This window comes from Macaca fascicularis, chromosome 10, assembly GCF_037993035.2.
Source record: "Macaca fascicularis isolate 582-1 chromosome 10, T2T-MFA8v1.1".
Classification (NCBI taxonomy): Eukaryota; Metazoa; Chordata; class Mammalia; order Primates; family Cercopithecidae; genus Macaca; species Macaca fascicularis.
In genome coordinates this window covers 77,623,403-77,649,182 of record NC_088384.1, presented here as the reverse complement: position 1 = coordinate 77,649,182, position 25,780 = coordinate 77,623,403, and the positions used below count along the sequence as shown (strand labels likewise).

General features: G+C 40.3%; 1 protein-coding gene across 4 annotated transcripts in view; it reads right to left on the bottom strand.

The window, feature by feature from the left end:
- The window catches only part of PAK5 (p21 (RAC1) activated kinase 5), a 302,646-nt gene that overhangs the window by 142,620 nt on the left and 134,246 nt on the right, over window positions 1–25,780 (bottom strand). For 2 of the 4 annotated variants that reach the window (XM_045362506.3, XM_074004777.1), the window contains exon 3: window positions 11,062–11,092. The exons of the other annotated variants lie outside the window; for them this stretch is intronic. The gene's annotated coding sequence lies outside the window, so the exon portion shown is untranslated. The remainder of the gene's footprint in view (window positions 1–11,061; window positions 11,093–25,780) is intronic. 4 annotated transcript variants of the gene reach the window in all.

Genomic DNA, 25,780 nt, shown 5'->3' with positions numbered 1-25,780 from the left:
TAGAGCTACCGGAACCAGGAGCTGTAGTTGTTAGGAGCACACCGACTCTCTGAAAATAAACTGTTTGGGCTCAGATTATGGTTCTGCCACTTATACTAGTTATGTGACCCTGGGAAACTCCCTAAAGATTATGGTTCCAGAATGTACACTGGACTGGGGTATGAAGAAGAAACTCCTATTGCATTAAATCACTGAGAATTTTGAAGCTGTTCATTATAGTGATGTGCCTGCTCAGATTAAATCAGAGGGCACTGAAGATATGAAAGTCAAGACATGAAAGACTTCAAGGAAGGGCAGTATTCAAGGTTTAGAAATGTGCAGAAGAAAAGCTATTGATAACTTGCCAGTTTTCTTTATTATGAAGCATGTGGGCATGTTGGTTTGCTAATGTAACATGATGACCCTCTTTTCCTTCCTCCCGGGGACATTTAGATGTTTGCACTGCATCCTGCATGGCCTCTGTTGCTTTTTATAAATGCATTTTTTTCTATTCTCCACTTCAATCAAAAAAACTAATGACCAAATTGATTACACTCATTCCTGCTGAATGTTTCTTCAATTAGGCATTAGTATTTTTAAGCCTCTTAATAGATAGCATTTTCTCCTCTTTTCCAGGAATTTCAATAAATAGGTGGAAGGTTTTCTTAAGACTAAAAGCTGGCTGGAAGGCAGATCTGATGTCCATTGGGTATCTTTGGGGTGGAAGTGGGGAATATGCCTGCCTTGGCAAATGTCCCTCATTCTCAGAGGAGGCTGCTGTATACAGGATCTAACCAGATTTTCTCCCTTCCTTCTCCTAGGACCACTTTCCAGTCCCCACTTCTCATGACTATAAATGCACTCTCTCCTTCCAGTCCTTCATTTAATCTCTTTCCTTCTTGAATATAGTTGATTTTAACATCTCTAAAAATCTGAATCCAACTCTTCCCTTGCCTTTCCATAGCACTGGTTGCAGGCTTATGACACATATTTTCTAGCACACTGAATATCTTTTAAGCATTTTCTAACTGGGCAAACCTTATGTCACTTCGATTTTTGCTGACTCAGTTTTCCCATCTGACAGTGGTGCCATGGGTTAAACTGTGTTCTTCTAAAGTCCATATTTTGAACTTCCAGTGTCTCAGAACGTGGCTTTATTTGGAAATAGAGTCATTATAGATGTAATTAACTTAGATGAAGTTATTAGGTTGGGCCTTCATCCAATATATCTGGTGTCCTTATAGAAAAGGAAAATATGGACACAGATATACATAGGGAGAACCACATATAATCATGAAAGAAGAGATCCACAAGCCAAGGAGAGTAAAAGATTGCCAGAAAACAACTAGAATTTAGGAGAAATATGTGGAACAGATTTTTTCCCTCACAACTCTCAGAAGGAACCAACCTTGCTGACACCTTGATCTTGAACTTCCAGCTCCAGAACTTGGAAACAATAAATTTCTGTTAAGTCACGCAGTTTGTGGTACTTTGTTATAGTAGCCCCAGAAAAGGAATACGAAGGAGATAACAGTATCTGTATAATTGGAATGTTCTCAGAATTTCAAGATGTGATATGGTACTCATAACACAGTGTCTAAAACATAGCATGTGCTCAATATTAGCTGGTACTACTTCTGCTAGTACTTATCTACTGAACATGTCATGTCAATGACATCCTCTGTGTTATGAAGTACAGCCCTATTCTGCCTGCATCCCTGGCCTGGAAGTTTCTGATTAAAAAATTATTATGTTGGAGCCCATCTTCTTCATTAGCAAAGTGTTGCTACATGCAATGAACAATATTAATTGGTCCTTCAGACTGCTTTTCTTTGAGCTAAATGAGCCTTAAATAATTTTCTTAATGGGTCTCAATGCCTTAATGTTTTAATTATCTTTATAGTGGCAAAAAAAGGCTCTCCAAATTCTTCAGTAATAGAATCTAGAATCTGATGTGCTGCCAGCAGGAGCCAAGTCACCAATGTAATAAACAGGAAAACCATGTGGGCTATTCATTATTTGTGTGCTTTGCCAAATCCAGTATCTGCCCTTCTCTGTGCCTCGGAAACTGACCCATGTGGACCATTTGACAGACACTCCCTTGGTGACTGGTGTCTGAGTGGGTTCGGTCACCGGGAGGCACTGGTAGATGTTGTGAGGGCAGGAGGAGACATAGGCCAGGGTATTTCCTTCCTTTTCCCTCCCTGTTTGGTATCTTTTTTGTTTTGTTTTGTTTTGTTTTGAGACAGGCTCTTGCTCTGTCACCCCAGGCAAGAGTGCAGTAGCATAATCACAGCTTACTGCAGCCTTGACTTCCTGGTATCAAGCAATCCTCCTGCCTCTGTCTCCCAAACTGCTGGGATTACAGGTGTGAGCCCCTGCAGCTCACTTTGGCACATTGGAAATAGTTGCATCCCTCTATGATTACAGCTCCGGACAAAACACTTGCAACCCCTATCCCCTTCAACCTAGGAACAGTAAGGCTTCCTGCTGCTGCTAGTCCCTGGAGGCCTCAACATCTTTTGTTTGCTTCCATACCTCTGCAGGTAACCCTTGCATTGAGATCCCTTCACATGAACCACCTGGGATGGATTCCCTTTCTTACCCGTGTCCTGACTGATACATTCTTGAAGTTCAAAGTTGCCCCTCTCACAGATCCTGAGGCAAGCATTTAGTACAATGAGTTTATTTAGGAAGTACAGGGACCATTGTTAGGGAAGCAAAGATGTAATATGTGGAAGAGAAGAAAGCTAATTAAGGGTGAGCTGGTGAGCCAGTTATAATAGTGTGTGACCGAGGCTCAGTTCTGCTAGGGAACTCTGAGAATAGGTACAAAACAAGTGTTTCCAAATTATCTCACCTAAGAGGCCAAGGAGCTGCCCGCTCCTGAGAGATTAACTGGCAGAGAGCTGCTCTTGGGGAGCTTTAGTTCACTGAAGCCTCTAGCCTATCTTATGCCCAGACTGTATAGCTTTGCTCAGGATGGAAAAAAAGAGGCCTCAGTCCCAAGGCTGCCCAGATTGGCAGCTGAGAGCAAATGGAAAAGCTCAATGTATATGGGTGGCACTCAGAGAGCGTCTACTGCATATATCAAGTCTGCATATTTTTCTTTTTAGATACAGTGCCAAGATTCTCATTTTCAGGAAGCTTGAGTCATATCATTCCTCCTGGATATCTTCAAATGACACTTTAACTTGTAGTTTATCATTTTCCGTCTAACTTGTAAAGTATTTCCCCTGCCCAATCATGGTCCCTTGTGCTCTTTATTTTTACTGGATTTTATTCTAAAACTCCAATTTTACCATGTCATTTTGAATTCTGATTTCCTTCACTGCCTATCAAAAATATTACTTTACATGCCGCTCATCATACAGGGGCCTCTTTGGATATTAACTGAGTCAGAGTTTCTCCAGGTTTCATGCTTTTCAAAAGTATAGGGCCAGACATAGAAATACATGGTGAGTCTGAAACCTGCACATCGTGGCTTCGGCTTCAGATATGGCCAAACACTTTCTTTGAGGCACTAGGGTGAGTTCATTTTCCATTCAGTAACATTTATTCTGCGTCCACCAGGTGCCCAGCACATAGATGCACAGAGTAGGGAATCTTTGTCGCCATGAGCACTCAGAGAAACAATTACCTGAAAAAGCAATGATCTAATTGCACTGGGGTGTAACAAGTACTTGGATAAAGAGAAGCCAAGAGAGGGAGGTGTGCGTGTGTGTGTGTGTATGTGTGTGTGTGTGTTATGTGTGTCCATCTGTGTGTATGCGTGTAGGGATTATCCATTCCAGAATTGAATGCTGGGCCCAGGAAGGCTCTGAGATGTGGGGAAAGGGTTGGATGGATTGGCGATGGTGGGGGCAGGGACTGGTATAAGGATGTGCTAAATATTTAAGCAGACACCAAGGTGAGAGGCCAGAGCCCTTTGGGGAAATAGGAGTAGTCTAAAACTGGCCAGAGCACAGCCATGGTGGAAACCAAGGGCAGGCACAGGGTGAAAATGCAGATTTAAACACAGGGCAGACTTTGTTTCCTTCCTATTTCCAAGCTAGACTTCTTCTGAGAGTCCCATGAGGAGCCAGCAGGAAATGTCTTGCTTCAAACAAATTCTGCTTCCCCCTCCCCCACCCCCCCCAATACACTTTGTATTATTTAGGAGAGCACAGAGAATCTCTTTAAACTTGAGCAGCTTCTTCAAAGGAGACCTGAGATACTCCAAGGCCTATAGGAACGGAGGGAAAATGCCTGTGTGTCCACTCAATTGGTAACTAACTCTGACTCAGGTCCTTGGTTCTCCTGCTGACTGCCCATCTGTCCTGGGTGGGCACAGGGCTCCCCTGCTTGGGGCTTCTTTCCTGCTGCTGATAGCACCCTTGTCTTCCCCTGATGGCCCCTTCCTCTTGTCATCCAAGCAAAGCCAGGGACAAGCAGAGTCCAGGAAACATTGGTAATTCCTCCCAGGACACTAAGAGGTTGAAGCTCACATAGCATGAACACAGGATAGGGGTGGGGAGCAAGTCAGCGGCACTCCAACATTTCACCTGTGTAGCTCTATTCCTCAGTTTCCCCATCAGCAAAAAAAAAAAAAAAAAAAAAAAAAAAATCTGGAGTTGTTAAACGTGTTGTCATATAAAACAATTTAGGACAGTGCCTGGCAAAAACGTGGGCTATATAAATTCTAACTTACATTTTTCTAGTTAGTCCTACTCAATGATGATTCTCAGATTACCAAGTGATAGGAGCCTCAATTAAGTATAAAGTACCACTGCACCAATGTAGCTTCATCACTGCAGATGCAGTGGCATTCATGTGGACTCAGTCATATGACTCTAAATGTGTATTCTGAATCATTAGAAAATAGTTCCATCACAATAACAACTTCATTTATATAACAGAAGTGATACTTCAAACTGTTTCCAAAGAACCGCCAGCCCTTATTGCCTTTGTTTTAATAATTAACGTCTGTAGTTGAACATTTCTCTCCTCAGGTACTGCTTCATTTGTTTTCTGAGTCAGGAGGTGTCACTGCTCTGCAAACACGCTCCCCTCTGCAGAAACCGTGGGAGGTTCTGTCTGCCACTTCTCCGTCCTCAAACTCTGCTTCAGAAAGAGGAGGAAATAAGGTTGCAGGATAGACTCACCAGTCTTTGGCTTCCTTTCATTCTGTGGCCAGCCTAATTGTCTACTCAGCCAAATACCAATTACCAGAATTTGGTGTTACGATGACTTCAATAGCAGATGGACACTCAATTGATTGCAAGCAGACTCTTAATTATTTCTCCTCCCTCACCCCTCTTCTTCCTTTGTGTCTATATCCGGCAGCCTAACTCTCTCTTGGGTTTCCTAACCTCCCTTGCAACTTCACCAAACCAATAATTACTCGTTTCCCTGGCCTTCATGCTTCAAGTGTTTAATGATTTGGAACTCAGCAATGAAACTGCTGATAAGCAAGGGACATCTGCAGATTGGCTTGGAGAAAGCTATTTTGGTAACTTGAGCTAGAAAAACAGAGTATTCAGATTCTAAGTCTTTATCTGAAATGGCTTTCTGATCCTCTATATCCATAATTATTACCTTGGGGTTTGAAGTATCTTGGTATTAGAGTGAGTAGAGGAGTTTAACAGTTAAATCTCTCTTAGATATCTCTGCGAATTCATGTGCAGACTCCTATGTGCTTATTTATAGTTGTGCATGGAGATAACTGGAACACATCTGGGCTTCTGGGTCATTCTGAGGCACATGATTGCCAAGCAGGCCTGCAGGCATCAGAGCTCATAAGAACATTTACATATAGATGCCTTCACATGAAGATCAGTTCTTCTTTGAGGATAACAAGATGCTGTGCTCTAGATATTTGGAAAAAAAAAAAAAAAAAAAAACATACCCCTCTCCATCCTCACAAAAACAATCTTCTTTGCTCAGCCAGTCAGACAACAGTATCATAAAAATAGGAATTGACTCACTTAGGTCAGCTGATAGAAAAACTGTCAGTAGAACTGTCCCTAGTGAGAAAGGCAAAGGAGAGCTGTGGTCACAGGAAGAAGAATCAAAATGCCAGGTGGAGTTGTGCCGAGGGCAGGCTGACAGCGACACACCATTTACAATGCCCCCACATGGGGTGGGTGGTGGCCGCTGTTCTTCAATGTGGACTGCTAATTCCTAGGGACAATTACCTTCTAATGAAAATCAGCATTGGTCTGGTATATCATGTCATTTTTGAAAGAAGAAATATGTGTTTTAGATTGGGTTTCCCCAGAAGGCTGACTCTGAGATGAGGATTTGAGTGCAGGTAGTTTATCTGGGAATTAGTCCCAGGAAGCAACGGTAGGGATGTAGGGAAATAATTCAGGGAAAGGAAGACTGTCAATGCAAGGTGAGTGAAGAAGCAAGTGAGTGCAGTGGGCAACTGGGCCTCCATCCTGCTGGGGACCTTCTCTGGAGAGAAGGTAAATGTACCTCAGAGTTGATACCACTGCTAGCCCCTGCTTCCCATCCTGGATCTAGGACACTGCAGCATTTGTCCATCAGCTCTTATCCATCACTGGTTTGAGAGGTTTGAGAGATTCTCCCAGGGGTAGTCCTCAGCATTTCTTTCCTTCTTTCTTTTTTTTCTTTTTTTTTTTTTGAGACGGAGTTTCACTCCTGTTGCCAAGGCTGGAGTGCAATGGCATGATCTAGGCTCACTGCAACCTCTGCTTCCCGGGCTCAAGTGATTCTCCTGCCTCAGCCTCCCGAGTAGCTGGGATTACAGGTACCTGCCACCATGCCCAGCTAATTTTTTGTATTTTTAATAGAGATGGGGTTTCACCACGTTGTCCAGGCTGGTCTTGAACGCCTGTCCTCAGGTGATCCACCTGCCTTGGCCTCCCAAAGTGCTGGGGTTACAGGTGTGAGCCACTGTGCCCAACCTTCCTCAGCATTTCTGTCTGCCCCCACACACAGGCTCAGCAGCCAGAGAAAGCCAAGGGGCTACAGGCAGGGCAACAACATCTGTGCTCCTTGCAGCTGCCTGCTAGTTTCCTAGAAACATATTCCCGGACACGCCTAAGAAGAAATGCACTTGTTTCAAATGCAGGTGTTTCAAATGCAGGGGGCCATGAGTTACCAGGATAAAACCCAGAGTCCCAACATATAATATCTGTACCAAAAGAGGAAAGCACTTGATTACTGAGGACACTCAGACAGAGGTGGGAGAGAGTGAGGAAAGGAAGAGTGAGGGTAAAGAAGAAAAGTTGTTATTAGGATTAAAGCTTCTATAAGCTTCTAAGATTGCAAAGCCTACCTTATTATGCAGCATCATGTTTAAATCCATGTGCAAAGAAATCACTGAACGTGCCCAGGTACATAGTGGTACATATATCACTAATTGTTCAAACTTTGCTGATTATACATTCTTCCTTCCAGAGAATTAATATCGAAGCAATTGCTCACTCTGTTAGAGTACTTGAGCGTATTCAGAGTTTTTCATGTAAAAGAAAACAGCCAGATAAGAGGACCTGTTTCATCAGTATCGCTGTACAGTAACATCAAGAAATATTAAAGCCACATTCCTTGTGTGAAAGTAATGAGAAGGTTAAAGATGGCTTTTATAATTAGCTTTTGAAATTACTTGTTTGCATCACACCTTCCATATGAAAATGCAAATATGCTCTCAGAATGGGATTCAGGAGTGTTAAGTGTTCATCCTCGCTACTGTATGCATAGGAGTTCATCTACAGAACTTTGGAAGGGTCAGCCTCAATTTTATTTCAATTGGCAGTTAGGTTATGTTTTATTCCATGGATACACTTCTATATAATATAATTTAAATTAAGGTGTTTGACACTAAAGGAATTCCAACTCTCAGTGATTTTTTTAAAAACACATGATTCAACGTCATTCATGTAATTAGTTTAGAGGGGAAATTTTGGAAAGTAATCATCACCCTAGTTTTTAAGTATTCATGATGCCTTTTTAAATAGTTGTAAAATATATCTTCACAAACTTTGGAAATTTTGGCATTTTAAAAGATGTAGGCATGGTCATGACAAAGTTCCAAACCTGAGAGGAAGGATGTTATCCTAGAAGGAGTGAGAGTTCACTTGGGCCAATCAATATCAGCTTGGCAGCTGTGTGAGCCTGACAGACAAATTCTGGATTTCTTCTATCCCCAGTTTCTTCATTAAAAATAAATAAATAAATAAATACATTACTCCCTCCCCAACAACACACAAACTCACAAAACAAAAAGTCTATATTATGGGTTTGTTAAAAGAATTAAATAAAGTACATAAAGTGACTGCCACTGTAGCAATGCTAGTTTCTCCTCTACCAGTAAATCATGGGTGAATATTATAATATATTTCCACTTTATTCTATGTGTCTTGCAGTTGAATTGAATTAAGGTTAAGCAAAGAAGAATGGCAACTTTCCTGGTTCCATGGATTGCAAATAAGTCATTTATGATAAGAGAATACAATTGATCCTTTGGGAAGGCAATAGATATTCCTCTTTCAGGAAAGGGATAAAAGTGGCACTCCTTGTAAATCTGACATTTTTCTTGATAATCTAAGAGTGGGATAAGACCCTCTTAAAGTGATACTTGGAAACACAGATGGCAAGGAGAAACGGTTTTGGCTTTTTATTCTCCAAATGCAAAAAGTCAATGCAGAAACACAAGTTTGATTCATTGTAGTAGTTTCTCTCCTTCCTCCCTTCTGCTTCCATTCTCTCCCTCTTCATCTCTCCTTTATCTGTCCCTTTCCATCTTCCCCTCCCTCCCTTTCTCTCTCTCTCTCCCCCCTCTCTCTCTTTCTCGCACACATGCACATACACTACACAATTTCCCCGTAAGTAATCCTAATAAAGCCAAAGAACAGTAATTACAGACATTTCTAACTCAAAGAGCCATATAGTTCACATTAGTGGAAACTTGTCAGTAATGAAGCATTTCAATATAGTCATGCTTAGATATTATATGTTACTGTGTTGTAATCATACATTTACACACTAAAACCAAAAATGCTGTTGAGCAAATAAATTTTGAGCAAATAAATTTTGAGTCATATAATAAACCTCATTAACACAAAGATACGCATTACGAGCAGCTTCCTACCAGTAAGGAATATAACCATGCACTCATAAAGACTTTTGCATAAGCTGTGTTGAACAATGTATACTTCTAAAATAATATCTCTATCTAGTTTTCACTTCAATCTAATGTAAATAATTGTATGTCAGTTGCATAAATTTATCATTGTCATAAATCTTTGGAATTAACTGTATAGAGAATTATTCAAATCTTATGGTCTTTAGAACCTACCTATCATCAAGGTCCTTTTTTTAAGGTTTTTCAGGACAGGTTGAATCACATAAGATCTCTATTAGCTAGATGACATTTAACTGAATATAGAACAATATACTACTTACACTTTAACTTTACACTATAATTCTAGTTTTGATTTTCAATGATATATGTCCAATGAGGAATTTAAGATAAATAAATTGGACTGATATGTGCAAAAAATCTTATTATATTAAAACAACTTCTGATTGTCAACTGCAAACTATAGTTTTAAGTATAAAACAAAAGTCTATATTGTTTTTAAGTTTTAAGTAGTGAGATACAGTGATGGCCATGTGTGAGTGAGTGTGTGTGTGTGTGCGTGTCTGTGTGTGTGTGTATTTCAAAGAGGTGAGTTACTTTTTCTGGGAGGGTCATGGGGTACGACTTTGTATTTCATCTCTCTTTTTGTTCAACATTTTATTTAGGTATAACATGTGTACAGAAAAGGGTACAGCTTAAAGACTTTTCAAAAAGGGAACACATTCCTGAAACCACAGTGCAGACCAAGGAGAAAAATGCTAGAAGCCTTCCTCAAGCTGTGCCCAAGTAACCAACTCCATCAAAGGCAAACCATTATCTTGGCTTCTCTCACCAGAGATTGATTGGTCTGCTTGATTTTGAACTTCATATGAATAGAATCATTACATCACACAATTCTAAGTGTGTTTGATTCAACATTTTGTATTTGTGAGATTAATTCATGTCGTGATAGGCCATGTTCTTTCTTATTGCTGTCTAGTATATCATAGCATGACTCTACCACAATTTATAAGTTCATTTTACTGTTGATGGACACTTGGGTTGTTTCTAATTTGGGACTTTAAAAAATAATGCTGCTTTGAATGTTCAAGTACATGTCTTTTGGTGACATGTATGATGCATTACTATTGGGTATATACATACCTAGTAGTAGCATTGCTGTGTCAAAGGATATGAGTATATTTGGCTTCAGTAGAGCACTCCAGTCAGCTTTCCAAAGTGCTCAATTTACACTCCTGCCAATAGTTTGAGTTGCTCCACGTCCTCATCCACATTTCCAATTGTCAATCCTTTTATGATTGTCATTCTGGTGGGTGTGTAGTGGCATCTCATTGTGGCTTTATTTTGCATTTCCCTAATGAGCTTGAGCTTCTTTCATGTGCCTTGGCCATGCAGATCTCCTCTCTTGTGAAATATCTGTTCAAGTCCCTTGCCCATTTTCCATTAGGTTCTCATCCTTTTTCTTACTCATTTGATGGAGTTCTTTATAAATTCTGGATATGTTGAACAAATGCACTGAAATGTTTTCTTCCACTTTATGGTTTTCCTTTTCATGCTCAAAGATGTATTTGATGAACACATGTTAGTTTAGACCAATTTATGTATCTTTTCCATTATGTTTATTACCTTCTATGTCCTGTTGAAAAAGTCTTTACTCCCACCAAGTTCATACTGCATTATCCTGCGCTTAGATTTACAATCTATCTGAAATTGATCTATGTGTATTGCAACTGGAGCTTGAATGGATTCTAAAAAGGGAAATGCAGTGACCTTTAATAACCCTTCCTTCTGAAGGAGAGCATTTCTTAACACTTCCAAGGAACTGAGGTAAACTTAGGAGAAACAGACCCAACAGCCACATTAATTAAGATGTGAGAGCTGGCAAACCTCTATTGAAGTCATCTTCTAGTGAATATTATCTTGTTAACTATTATTCAAAGCAAGTGAATAAAAAAGATATTGTTGAGAAGTTATTTACAAAGAAAGCACAATACCTTCTTTTCCTCTGCTGGTAACTCTTAAATTCTAAAAAAAAAAAAAAAAAAAAAAAAAAATTCAACTTTTAAGTTCTACAAAAATTTCTCAGTTCTATAAAAACCAACCCTCAGCATATACATGTTTAGAAAAGCTCCATAGACCAGTGTTATCTAGTAGAAATGCAATGTGAGCCATACATGTTAACTTTAAATTTCCTAGTAGCCACATTGAAATTAAATATCAAGTGAAATTAGTTTTAATAATATGTTTTATTTAACATAAAATATCCAAAATATTTTTATTTCAACATATGGCACTAGCCACACTTCAAGAACTCAATAGCTCCATGTGGCCAGTGGCTACCATACTGGGTAGCCCAGCCATAGACAGTTACATGAATACAATGACCTCCTTTATAAATATTACAATTTACATTATCTACAGGTCAATCAATGTTATATTTATATGACAGCCACATATTGAAAGAAGAACATAGTGGTTCTCAATGTGCAACCTTTGGACCATCAGCATAGGTATCACCACCGGGGGTTGGGAGAAATGAAAATTCTTTTGGAATCAGGCTCTCTAGTGGGTGGGTCTAGCAATCTGTGTTTCTGTTATTCTCATATGTGCCCCAGTTTTCAAATTAGGAGTAACAGACCCACATTTTTGTTTTATACAGTGACATTAACTCTGTATTATGACATTGTAAATATACTGTCTTGCCTGAAGCAGAAGCATTTTGGGGGAGTATTTAACCTCATAGTCAGGTTATCATCTCCCATCTTCCAAATAGGGCTGCCCATGGCATGACAAATGGTCTACTACTCTCTGAGACAGACGTGTGGGAGAAAGTTTCTTTTTTCTATTTCCTAATGATTCTCAATTGCCACAGGCATCTATTACATTTCCAAGAAGACTTGGACCCACACAGTAATAATCAGAGCAAGGAAATTGTATTATAGAGAAAAGCAAATAACCACTTTCATCTTATTAGCTCTGTTTGTAGAAAGTGAATATGTAAAGAAGTACTTGAAGAGTTTTTTTTTTAATTTTCATTTTTGTGGATTAGAATATACAATCTGGGAGGATCCATTTTTACTAGATGAATATCTCTGCAGAGGCAGGGAACTTTCTCCAAACTTCTCATTGCTGTATCCCCAGCACGTAGAAGAGCCAGACACCTAGTAGGTTTTCAATAAACATTTGTTGAATGAATGAATGGATAGATGGATGCTCAATAAACCTTTTTCCATGTCTTAGATTCTGGCTAAGGAAGATAAGTTAGCTCAATTGCTAGAAATCCCTTATTATTTTAACAGAAAATGACCTGAATCATTCATTTTCTGCTTTTTAAGTAGCATTCCCCCTTTCCCCAAAAGACTTCTTGCCATCTAAACGTTCATTTAAAGAAGGTGCAGATTTTAAGGGAAGTTCTCCTTTGTTAGAGTATAAACTCCATAAGGGTAAATATGTTGTTTAGTTCACTGTTATATCTCTATAATTTAGAACACTGCCTATCATGTAACAGACACTCAATAACTATTTGTTGAAACAATAGATTTTATCCTTATAAAATTTAATCACAGCCCTTTTGTCTCTCCCCTCTACACACAGCCATGGAAACTCATCCATTTGTGTGTTTCTCCACAATGTTTTACCTGCCCCAAATACCTCCAACTATGCTATTCCCTGTATCTACTGAGATCCCACCAGTCTTCCAGACCCAGTTAAAGACTTTGGCCCTCTCAGAGAAGCTCCCCAACAACTCAAGGTTGTCTGAATCTTCATTGTCGTGTCTAAATCTCCAAGATTCTACTCCACTTAATCCAACACATGTTAGCTAGCATGATGCCTTTCATTTACTAATTTTGCATCCTTATATTTCATAAGCTTTCTCTTACCATATAGACTTGTGGCTTCTCGAAGGCTAGAACCATGGAATACATTTAGTTTGCTCATTAAAAAATCTTCCCCATGCCTTTATTAGTCTGTAGAACATATTAGGCATAATTATGACTTATTTTTAAAAGGAAGCTTTTAGACAATAATTGTTTTCCAAGAACAGTCTCAGTTGACTATTGTTAGGCTGACATAATTATTAACAGCTCTCCTTTTTACTCTCAAACCAGTCTTGGTTTGGACAATACACATTTTCCCAAGTTATGGCCAACGTTAATATAGTAAAACATTGACCAATGTTTTAATACAATAAAATGTTGACATGAGCTAATTGACATGAGCCCATGATGTTAGAACTGTTTAACCATATGATAAATTTGACACATACAATGCCTTTTGCTAGATACTATCTTTACTTATTTAGATTTATAAAAGGAAGAAAAAAAATCAGATAGCATTACAAGTGGGAGAGGGCTTGATTAAGCTTACCAGAATCTTCAATATAATGCTTAGAAACCTTTCTGAGAACAAGAGGGAAAAGTGGTATAACCCCTCAGCTATATACTCTTTTACTTTATTTGAACTTTTAAAGCCTTTTCACACATGATTTCCTTTGATGTTTACAACATTCCTCTTAAGTAGTTCAGGGTGGTAGATACTGGTATTTCTATTTTAGATATAAGGAAAAACAACTCCATGGAATTATACTCTTTGGCCGGCCAGAAAGAGAGGATAGAATAAATCCCACTGCTTTCTATTGCAACTGTATAGCTCCTTTTCTCCCTCCGAATGCATGGTCTTTAACTTCTTTCCCATAACCAATGATACTTACATCCATTTTCCAATAAAAACCAAACATGAATTACAAGAATCAAAAAGCACTTCATCTAAGGAATGTTTGCAGACATGCCATTTGGTTTGCTTTCTAAGCCACGGGGGTAAGAATGATTACAACTCCCATTCACCTCACACTTGACACTTTGTTAGGATGCCTTTGGTTTTGTTGTTACATACCAAACTTAAGGAACAGACAAAGCATGGATTTCACCTTGCTTCACTCGGAGCTCAGAGAGGTTAAGAAGTAAACTCAAGACTGCATTGCCATCTAGAAGTGATGTAGCTAAGCATGACTGAAGACACCTGATTCCCACCTAGGTCAAGTACCTTTGATTTTGACCAGTGAGAATTCCATGGAATAAAATGCCAAATTTCCCATGAAGCTTATTGTAATGAGATATAACTTAATTTTAAAACACAGAGACATAACAACTGGAAGTTAACAAAACCATTTTTTGAATTTTCCCTATCTTTCCTGCATTATAAATAAGCAAGTGAAGCACTTTATAGATTCTGAGTTATTTCCATGTTTTCCATTTTGAGTAGTGATGTTTGAATAATGCAGGGATATAGGACACTTTGAATAAGGAACAAATCCTTAAAGAATGGTCACAACACCCTCCTCTGCATCCCCCGTACTACAACCAGATCTCTGGCTGCTGTCTTTCGTGCCCTATCAGCTGCGATAAGCCACCACTATTTACACGTGTGTTTGAAATACACAGTCCTGGTTGTAATATCAGAGGTCTTTCTAGCTTAAGGGCTCAGTGTATGTTTCCCCTTCTTCAGTTACTTCTTTGGTTTTTACTGCAGACTCTCCTCGTCTCACTTTCTGCCCTAGAGAGCAGGTGCCAAATAAAATAGGCTGGGAGCTTCTTTTAGGTACTTTCCAATTGCTTCCTTTCAAGGCTGCACTTACTAGTCCCCGGGGTATGAGAAACCATCTGTATGGAAACACCAATTCCTAGTAGTAGAGAAATAGCCTTGGGTGTGTATTTTCTTCCCCTTAGTCTATTCCTTTTGAAACTTGAAAAAAAAATATTAAGCTTGTGAGTGAAAAGAGAAGGGTTATTTTGCTGCTGCTGCTTCTTCTTCTTCTTCTTCTTCTTCTTCTTCTTCTTCTTCTTCTTCTTCTTCTTCTTCTTCTTCTTCTTCTTCTTCTTTTTAATGTGCAGAGACTAGGATGCTCTGGGGAAGATGTGAAATCAACATATACATAAGTAACACTCCACAAAGAGCCACTCCTTCAAGCTTGGTAGGAATAAAAAAAAACTGTACATCTCTATGATAGATAAAAAAAACTTATATTTCACAAATAGGGAACCTGGAGGACTTGGGAAAAAAGTGAAATATCATGTCACATGGGGAATCAGAGTGCCTTCCCCTCTATATGCGTGCATTGTGATGGAGACGTCTCAGTTGGTGAAGGATTGGAAGGGTGGACCTTCAAGCACCCAGTCCCCTCATGCCTATGGCAAACAGGGATACTTGAGAACCTCCTTCAAATTACTAAGCAGTTACCCCTGAGCAGCAAAAGGAGACAGCTAACTCAACATATCAAACTAGTTTTTTGAGTTCTAACACCAAAGATTAATTTTGCCCGTTTTTGAGCTCCGTATAAGTGGAATCACACATAATACATTTTTGGGGGGTCCAGCCTCTTTTGCTCAACGTAATGTCTGTGATTCATCCATGTTGTTGTGTGTATCAACAGCATGTTCTGCCAGGCACAGTGGCTCACAGCTGTAATCCTAGCACTTTGGGAGGCTGAGGTGGGAGGACTGCTTGAGCTCAGGAGTTTGAGACCAGCCTGGACAACATAGTGAGAACTTGTCTCTACAAAAATAAAAGAATTAGCTGGGCGTGGTGGAAAGCACCTGTGGTCCCAGATACTAAGGAGCCTGAGATGAGGGGATTGCTTGAGCCTGGAAGGTTGAGGCTGCAGTGAGCTGTGACTGTGCCACTGCACTCCAGCCTGGGTGACAGAGTGAGACTCTGTCTCAAAACAAAAGTGTGTTATTATTACTGTACCGCATTCCACTGAATGAATAAACCAAGATTTATTTCTCATTCTTCTGTTGTTGAACTTCTAGCTTGTTTCCAGTTTTGTATTACTTTGAATAGATCCATTATGTACTAGTTTTCCTTGGGCATACACTTAGGGGGGCTATTGCTGGATCATAGTATAGGCCTATATGTAGTTTTAGATGATAAAGTATCCACTAGGCTGTTCAGTTATACCAGGGAGAAGAAAATCCCAAGCAATAAAACCAGCAATCAAAAGCAAAAATACCTTAAGACAAAAAAGTCATTTTCCTTGACACAAAATAATCCAATTGCCAGTGTAGATAGGATTTACATTTTGAAACTCATCCATCTCAAGCTACATGCTGCATATTTGAACTTGTCTGCAGGCTAGATTCAGCACATAGGGTGCCCCAAACATGTTTTTTTCCCCCAGAAAATCAGGTCATTTGTTGTTTGCCTATTTTTGTTTTTTAATAAACCAATGTTTAAAAATTAGGAGGTTTTATATTAGAAAACTCTAGCTTTCAAGCTTCCAGTTTCCTTTAAAAAAACAGAATATCTGGCCCACATTCCCATAGAGCAATTACAGATTGGAGATAGGTAGGAGCCATTGCATTTACACAGGCCTACGTTTCCCTCTTTGCAAACTTCTCACCCCCTGCCAGTTTTCCCTTACACTGTGCGGTCTCCATAGGCATGAGAACCCTGCTCTACCCTTTGACCAGTTAATCAAAGTCATTCACATTTCTCTCTATATATAAAATATAGAGACTTGGCAGTTCCGAAGATGAAAGTGTTCTGAACAGTTAAAAATTTGTCTTTGTGCATGTCAAACTTTGAAATGTGTGAAAATCTTCCTGAAATGTACCACTTACTATCATGTTTCTAAAAAATGACTAAATAAGAGGGACAGCTCAGTACATGTTGAATGTGTGTGTTCCATAAATAAGGAATGTGTGGAGAGGGGACCAGCTGAGTTTGCCTCTGACTAGAGAAACGTCACTCAGGATCTAGGCCTACAGGCCCAGTCTTCTGATCAATACCTGTTAACCATGTGAAAAAGATACTGAACAAGGGATAAGAATACCCCTCTGATTCATTCAATTAAAGACTTCCTGGACCAAACTCAATGCCGTTATAATTGGTGCACTGGGCAATTGCTAATTGCTCTAAGTCATTTTCAGGCAAGTAGAGAGACAAAGTTACTTCATTTTTGGTAGTATGCAGTCTAGGTAATTTAAAGGATCCCTATGCTAAAATGCAAATATATCCTGGATACATTTATAAAAAGATCAATTTTGATGGCCTGGCATGGTAGGTCATATCTGTAATCCCAACACTTTGGGAGGCTGAGGCAGGACGATCACTTAAGTCCAGGAGTTCCAGAGCAGCCAGTGCAACACAGCAAGACCTCATCTTTACTAAAAATATAAAAAAAATTAGTCAGGTGTGGTGACCTGCACCTGTAGTCACAGACACTTGGGAAGTTGAGATAGGAGGACTGCTTGAGCCCAGGAGCTTGAGGCTGCTGTAAGCTATGATTGTTTCACTGCACTCCAGCCTGCACAACAGAGAGAGACCCTGTCTCAAAAAAAAATTTTAAAGAAGTAATACATTATGCTAGGCTCAGTAGTTCGTAAATGAAATATTTGAGCTTCCTTCCACCTTTGCTCACAAAAATAAATGTTAGAGAAATAATACCAGAGAAACGATTTAGGAATTAAACTAAAGAAAATGACTGGGTAGCTCTAAAGGAATATGACGATAACAACACTGCTGTAAAGACAAAGCCTAGGCCCTGGGCAATGGAAAGCAGAGCAGCCAAGCCTGAGAGTCAGCCCCTCCCTAGCGTGGAATCCCGGAAGACAGCCAATATTCCTGACTCCTAGAGAACACAAAGAAATAGTCTCCATGGGGAAACATGGAGAGTATTGGTCACCCAGAGCCCCAGGTGACCAAATAACAATCAACCGACTATACATCATGTATTAGAATTCGCAGGTAGATATGCAATAACGATGTGTAAAATGTACAAAAAATTTAAAATGGAATAAACATGAAACATGAACACGAGCTGACTGCCACGGTTCCTTTGCCATCTCTGAACCGACTTAGATGTGGAAACCTGGAAAGGGTCCATGAAATTCCATAGTTTATAACCCTTCAGTTGTTTTCCCATTATCCAAACTGCAGATCTATTAGCTGCCCAATTATTTTGTCCCAAAGATTTCCAGGATCTCTTAGCCACTGTTAGATTCCTGTGGCTCAAGGCACCCTGACTGCTACTTCAATTTTGCTACGCATTATAAGTAGTTAAGGCCACCTTAATTCTTAATAGTAAGCACCGCTACTTAGCCTCTGTTGTTCTGGGCCCCATCATCCGAGCAATATTAGGAAGATCAACTCCTGGACAGCTTCTTCAAATGTCAACCCCAGCCCATAGATGGCAGCCTTTTCAGACCAGCTTCTCAAATGCGTCAGCACTCCTCTTCAGGATCCCTTACTGTCTTTGTGAAGGGAGTGTCCTCTGGGTCTTCTTCGTTAGAAATAGTCAAGTGATAGATTTGAAGATTGTACCTAAAACCTTTTTAACATGCATTCTAACGTCCGTCCTCTCTGAGCTATCGGACACTTTATTGAGACTGTTAAAGAACTTGTGGCGTTTCCTCATTTGCTATTGGCCATCAGAACATACAGAATTTGAAGAACCATCCCAGAAAACTATTGGGATCAGCTCCAAGTGTCCTTGACAAACAACTGAAACTTGACTTATGAGTGAGTGCCTCTATATCAATGAACACCCTCTGATCTAGCATTATACTCTATGGTAAACGCACCTGATAACAATCACTTAAGCATATCCTAAGAACGACCCTGTATGGTGCACCTGAATGCAGCTGGGAATTCTGAGCTAGGGAATCCAGGAGTGGATTAATAACCCAGAGAGCTATTCCTTTCCTATGAGGAACATCTGGGTCCCATCCTGTCCTGTGGAATGTGGGCTGTACAGGGGTTTGAGGCCCTGTGTGTGGGGTTAAAAGGTTTCCAGGTAGAGGTTATTAGGGGAGGGGGCTAAGTGAACATGCTATATAAACTGCATGCTTTTTGCAAGTGGTTGTGATTCTCTTGTCCAGCTCACCACCACTGGACTCTTTCCCCTGTATGTAAGCCCTTCATGAGACCCCATGTCGTGTTTACTGGCTCTGGGTCTCTTCTTCTGCCTCTTGAACCTGGTGCCATCCCCACTGAAGTCAATAGGAGTTCAGCACAACATATATACTCCTCTCCACTCTAATACACTCAAGGTCCAGTCCCGGGTGGGTTTCAAGGTACTTCAATTGTTCAGTGGGTAGGCTATTTCCCCCTGGAGGTGGCTGGTACTTCTCCGCTGAGTCTACACTCTAGTTATCAGCATGGAAACAATGAGCAGTGGCAGAGAAAGATCTTAAGGCATGCAAGAACGATTTCATAAGGCACCTGCTTCAGGTGAGATTCCTACACAACTGTTGGGCAAGGAAAGCTGTTCTTCTCTGTCAGAAAAAGAAGGATGACTCCTGTCTTCCAGGGTGGTTTAAGGGAACTTAGGGGTTTAAGGTCCTCAATCTCATCCATCCAAATGAACTCATCCCACGTCTCCTTATTCCGATCATGGCCCTGAGTTTGAAATAGGAGATTTTACAAAGCTGTGTATCCTGTCTCCTTGGCAGCCCTACCAGCCTTATAGTCAGATCCTGGGCCTGGGTTACATCACAGTCTGCCCTGCAGTGACCAGAGATTAGTCTCCTTTAAAGTAGCCATAGATGCCCTCTGGCTTTCAGAGCATGCCTTAAGTAGGCAATGAACCATCCTCAGCTTAACATTTTCTTTCTTCAGGTCAAAAGTAGCCATCTACTTCACAATCTGCATAATTATCAGTGCTTTAATAGCCACTGTGTGTTGCAGCTACTAGGTCTCCTAACACCTGACCTCCCACTTAAGCCATATCCCAATTTACTACAGATGAGAGTTTAAGTAATTTTAATGCTGCTGCCTGCTAGGGTTTATTTTCATCTCAATTTAAAACTAAATATATGATCCCTATTGCTTTCAGACACGTCAGTAATCAAATTCCAAAGTCCTACCAGTAGGGCATCTTGTCTGTAACTACTTGCTTTAATTCAGTTTCCCTAGGACACTGAACCTGAGACATGCATTAAGTGCTGAGGTTTTAATTGGAATATGCAATCCAAAGGTGGGAAAGAGAAGAGATAGGAAATGAAGCAGGGAAGGGTGAGCAGCAAGACAAAGTGAGACGTTACTGCTGTGACCACCGCATTACCATGAAGAAATAGAGCCAGTGGTTCAGCAATGCATCTGCTATGTGACATGCGACACTTCTAAACATGCTGGACAGAGACATGCTGTACTTGAGAAAGAGTTCATCAGAGAGAGAAATGGAAACGGAATTTACCTGCTTGGCTACCTTCTCTTTCCCACAGGAGCAAGATGCTCTCAACCAGGTACAATCTTGCCCCTAGGGAAACATTTGGCAAGAGGTAGTTTTATGTCTAGAGGCATTTTTTATTTTCACTACTTGGGGGTGCTATTGGCACCTAGTGGGTAAAGGCCAAGGGTGCTGCTAAATGTGCTGCAAGGCACAGGACAGTATCCCATGAGAATTACGCAGTCCAAAATGCCATCACTGCTGCCGTTGAGAGACCCTAATCTAAGTGCTGGAAAAATCAAGAAAATCTGAAGAGATAAATTAGATGTGTCTAATTTAAAAAAAAACAAAACAAAACAAGAAAAGATGAAAGATATGGAAGGCATTTCACAGAAGAGAACACACACAGGGAAAACTAAACACGAAAAGATGCCGAACCTCATTAGTTACCAGGGAAAATCAAATCACAGCAAGATTCCATTTCACCCTCAATTGATTGGCAAAAATTAAGATATCAAGAACACTAGGCATGAAGAGAATGGTGTTCAAAGGGAATAGTCATATACCACTTGTTGGGAGTGTAAACTGCTACCAATTCTGTGGGAAAGAGTTTAATATGTATTATGTTGTAAAATTGATCATATGTGTATTTAAGGTGACCACTTATACCATTTTGATCGAGACTGTCCTAGTTTTAGCACCAAAAGTCTTACATCCTGGAAAACTCCTCAGTTCCAGGCAAACCGAGATGGTTGGTTACCTACACATCTTACATCCTAGGAATCCACTTCTACATATACTTCCCTGAAACACTCTTGCACAGGCACCAGGAGAGATACAAAAATGATCATAGTACCATTTTTCATAATAGCAGATAATGGAAACAACAGAAATATCAATCTATAAAAGAACAGAAAAATAGACTGTGATATATTAACACAATGTAGTATTACTTAGCTGTGAAAATGAACTACGAAATTTCTATTCTGCCTCTGAGGAGCTTGAGATGCTAATGTTAGCCTGTTATGCTTCACAGTAAAATCTGCTGCACCTGGTGACTTGGGCGAGCTCCACACTTGCAACGCAGACCCAGGAGTACAATGAAAGTGGCTTTGGAAAACTGTAGAATAGAGCTGCTATTCAATTTACACAACTCAGTCTCAGAGTGGAGAAATCCATGAATTGAAAATTACCAGCTCACACACATACCCCAATGGAAACACACACATGCACAAATCTCTATATAAATATATCTCTGACATCAACAGTCTTCACAGAGACTTGGCCTTATGAGAATCTAGAGCCTTGGAATTTGCTTGTGACCATAAGCCAAACTCTTCATTAGTTTTCACAAAAACCTACTCACTATGCTTAACATGCTTATAAAAGTTGTCTCATAGAAAGAGTTTCTATCATGCAATCTGCATCATCACAATAGCTCCGTGAAGCCTCGAACACAGTCAAATGCTGAAAAGTTATTTCCTTCAGGCCTGCTTTCAACCACATTATTTTCTTCAATCACTTATAAAGGTATTTCCTCCCTCCTCTTTTCTTGTTGAAATAAATACACATTCTACAAACCCCTTTTTTTTGAGACAGGGTGTGTTGCTCTGTCTCACAGGCTGGAGTGCACTGGTGCAATCTTGGCTCACTGAAACCTCTGCCTCCCAGGTTCAAGTGATCCTCCCACCTCAGTCTCCCCAGTAGCTGGAACTACAGGTGCACGCCACCCTGCCCAGCTAATTTTTTTTTTTTTTTTAAGATGGGGTTTCGCCATGTTGTCCAGGCTGATCTTGAACTCTTAAGCTCAAGTCGTCCACCTGCCTCAGCCTCCCAAAGTGCTGGGATTACAGGTATGAGCCACCAAGCCCAACCTACAAATTTTTTTCTAAGATATAATCTTAACAATTTTGGTAACCCTATTACCACAATAGTCTGTACAATCAACCATTCATTCATCCATTGACCTAACTTTGTTCATCTTCCCATTTGCCTGTCACTTTTTCATAAACATATTATTCTGTCTGCAAGTTAACTTTTATTTTCCTGAATTCTGGTACATTTTACAGATTTCTTGTCTTTAATCCTCCTCTCTCTCCCTCACCATTAGATGCCTTAATTCCCAAGTAACCTGACAGCATTATGGAACACTATGTTCCCGTGTCTTTAAATACAAACTATCCTGCTTCCTTTCCTTCCCTTTCTGTTCCTTTCCCTTCCCTTCCCTTCCCTTCCCTTCCCTTCCCTTCCCTTCCCTTCCCTTCCCTCCCCTCCCCTCCCCTCCCCTCCCCTCCCCTCCCCCTCCCCTCCCCTCCCCTCCCCTCCCCTCCCCTCCCCTCCCCTCCCCTCCCCTCCCCTCCCCTCCCCTCCCCTCCCCTCCCCTCCCCTCCCCTCCCCTCCCTTCCCTTCCCTTCCCTCCCCTCCCCTTCCCTTCCCTTCCCTTCCCTTCCCTTCCCTTCCCTTCCCTTCCCGCCCCGCCTCGCCTTGCCTTGCCTTGCCTTTCCTCTTTTCTTTTGAGACAGGGTCTTGCTCTGTTGTCTAGGCTGGAGTGCAGTGGTACGATCACAGCTTACTTCCTAGGCCCAAGTGATCCTCCCACCTCAGCCTCCCACCTCTCTGCTGGGATCACAGGCAGTGCCACCATGCTCAGCTAATTTACTTTATTTTTTTTGTAGAGATAGGGTCTATATTGCCCATGCTGGTCTCAAACTCCTGGGCTCAAGTGATCCTTCTACCTCAGCCTCTTAAAGTGCTGGGATTATAGGCATGAGCCATGGTGCCCAGCCCCTTCTTGCTTTAAATTCTCTTCCTATCTTATTTGGCTAGGGAATGCCTACTTACTCTGTAATCTTTTATCCAGATATTTTCTTCCTGGTAGATTGTTTGCAGTCTAGTTCTTCCCCTTCCTTTATCAATGTCCTTTTGCAATGTGACTTTGAACCTCTAACCAGGAGGTAGAGTCTATTTCCACATCCCTTAAATCTGAGCTGGCCTGTGAATTTCTTTGGTCTATATGTTGTAGAAGTGATTGTTCTGAGGCCAGGCCTTGAGCAGCCTTGCACACTTATACTTATTCTCTTGAATGAGTGATCCACATGGCTCAGTTGCCATTGAATAACTCTTGGTTAGCCTGCTGGAGAAGTGACTTTCCCTAGCCACATCCAGTCAATCACCAGACATGGGAGTAAAGCATCTGAGACTATTCAGCCCCAGCCAACCTGTCAGCAGACTACAGAGCAAACCTAGCTAAGATCAGCCAAGCTTAGTCCAAGTCAGTAGAAGTCCCCAGCTCACCCACAGGCTCATGATCAATAACACATGCTTATTATTTTAAGTCACTGAGTTATAGGGCTATTTGTTATACAGCAACAAGTGATACTCTCTTTCTTGATCATGTTCAATAGCTACAACATACTTCTATTACAGCTCTTATAATACTATAGTTTTTTTTTTTTGTTTTTTTTTTTTTTTTTTTTTTGTCTTTCTCTTCCATAAACACAGAACTCCTTGGGAACAAGGACAATTTTTGTTTTGTATCTCAGAATCTAAATAGTGCCTGCTGACTTTTTAATAGATGAGTGTCAGAAAAATATCAATGATTAATTAGTTAATTAAGGATTATAATGTTGTCTAAGCCAAGGGACTCTTTAGGAGGCAGACAAACCCAGGTTTGAATCCCAAACTTCAAATGTTACTTCAGACAATTTGGTTAACCTTGATAAGCCTTGTGTGGTCATCTCTAAATTAAAGACTGGAATAATATACATCCTGCAAGACTGTGATATTATATAGATATATAATCATGCATAAATATCTCCACCTGACACAGAGTGGATATCCAACAGATAAGAATTAAATGATAAAATGCATGTAAAGCATTTAATATAGGACTTGGCTTCTAGTTGCTCAATAAATGATAGCTCTATTCATATGATCATGATCATCACCATCATCTTTGTTGTCACTTCTTCTAGCAGAAACTGTAGGTGCTCTGTTCTCATCTCATTGGCAGTTATTATTGTTGTGCAAGTTGACCTGATGGTGACTTTCAATAGCAAACATCTGGGACTCTGCCTGAGGGCTTCCTCTGGCTGCTAGAGTTTTCTTGGTCTACACGTATGGTAAGTTACAAATACCAGGGAGTTAACACTCCATACCTCCACCTAAGGGAGCAGCCCTTAGTTGAGATAGATGGGAGAAGATAGCTAAATACCCTAATTTCCATGCCTTTGGTTGGGATAAATCCAAGTTATGTTCTGTGCTGTATCCCAAAGTTATCTAATGTGATTATACCCCTCTTGATCACAGAAATGATAAGGCATCTTTTTTGTCTTCCTTTTTTCCTCTGTCTCACATCTGCACTACCCTAAAAATGTATGCTGGCATCACCTCCGATTAAACACCACTCCATTTTTTTTTGTTTCACTCTCTGCTTCTGAACAAATTAACCTAAGGCACCATTACTCTTTCTAGTTTATGTTAGTCTTGTTGCTTCAGAATCCAATCATTTCTTAAGGAACTTTGACTTCCATTCGAAAGGCCTAGCCTCTTAATGATCTCTCCAGCTAATCAAAGATATTTATCTAGTCCAGTGGATGACAAGACTAATCACAGAATGGGGTATGTCATATTTAGGTCTTCTGTTTTCATCCTGGCTCAATTCTCTAAGTATATGAGAAAAGGGTTAACTTGTGCACCGTGGGTAGCTCTTTGCAGATCTTGATGGGCACCTGGAAACATGGTATTGATTTTGGCCAAGTCAGAGGTGAAATGTATTAGCTAGTGATGTATAAGGTGCTGTGAAAAGTCTAAAACCCCACCAGCATCCTGTACCAGTTTGTCTATGCTGTTTATCAAAACTGTACTGATTGATGGTTTGCACCTGTTTACTTGTTAACAAAGCTTGCGTTTAGCTACCTGAGCTGTGTGGTACAAAATACCCCTCAGTAAGCTTGAGCCTTGGCTCTCCTGTGAACTTGTAGGGTCTCACGAGACTTTTTAATTATCCAGCACTGTATAATTGCTGCATTGGGGTTGTTTTCTAATGACCAAAATCTTTACAGAAGGATCTGGGGTGGAGGAAGGAAGAATTCCTGCACCATACAAGTTTAGAACCATTTCAGACAGTTATGAATATTGGAAAGCAAGCTGCACTTTGCTGAGATCTTAAAATACTGTTCAGTTGAGCTATCAAGAATAACTCTTCTGAGCACAGACTTTAGGGTTGTCCACCCTCCAACAGTAGCTGTTGGCTTCTTGCAAATTTGGACCTACAAGGTCATAGCATACATTTCTTTTCCTCCCTTCCCTCCCCTATGGACATTGCACAATGGTTACATAATCCAAGATGTGAAACCCTCACTGCACAGAGGATACGTTTCTCTGGTAACCATTGCTTAAATCCATATATTCTCATCTTTTTAAAGCACCAATTTGAAGTTGGATTTTAATTTTCCCTTCAACATTGCATCTATGAATAACCCAGTATGAAAGTTTTAATCTTGAAGTTATGCTTGACTGACCTAAGCCACTAGTCCTCAAAAAAC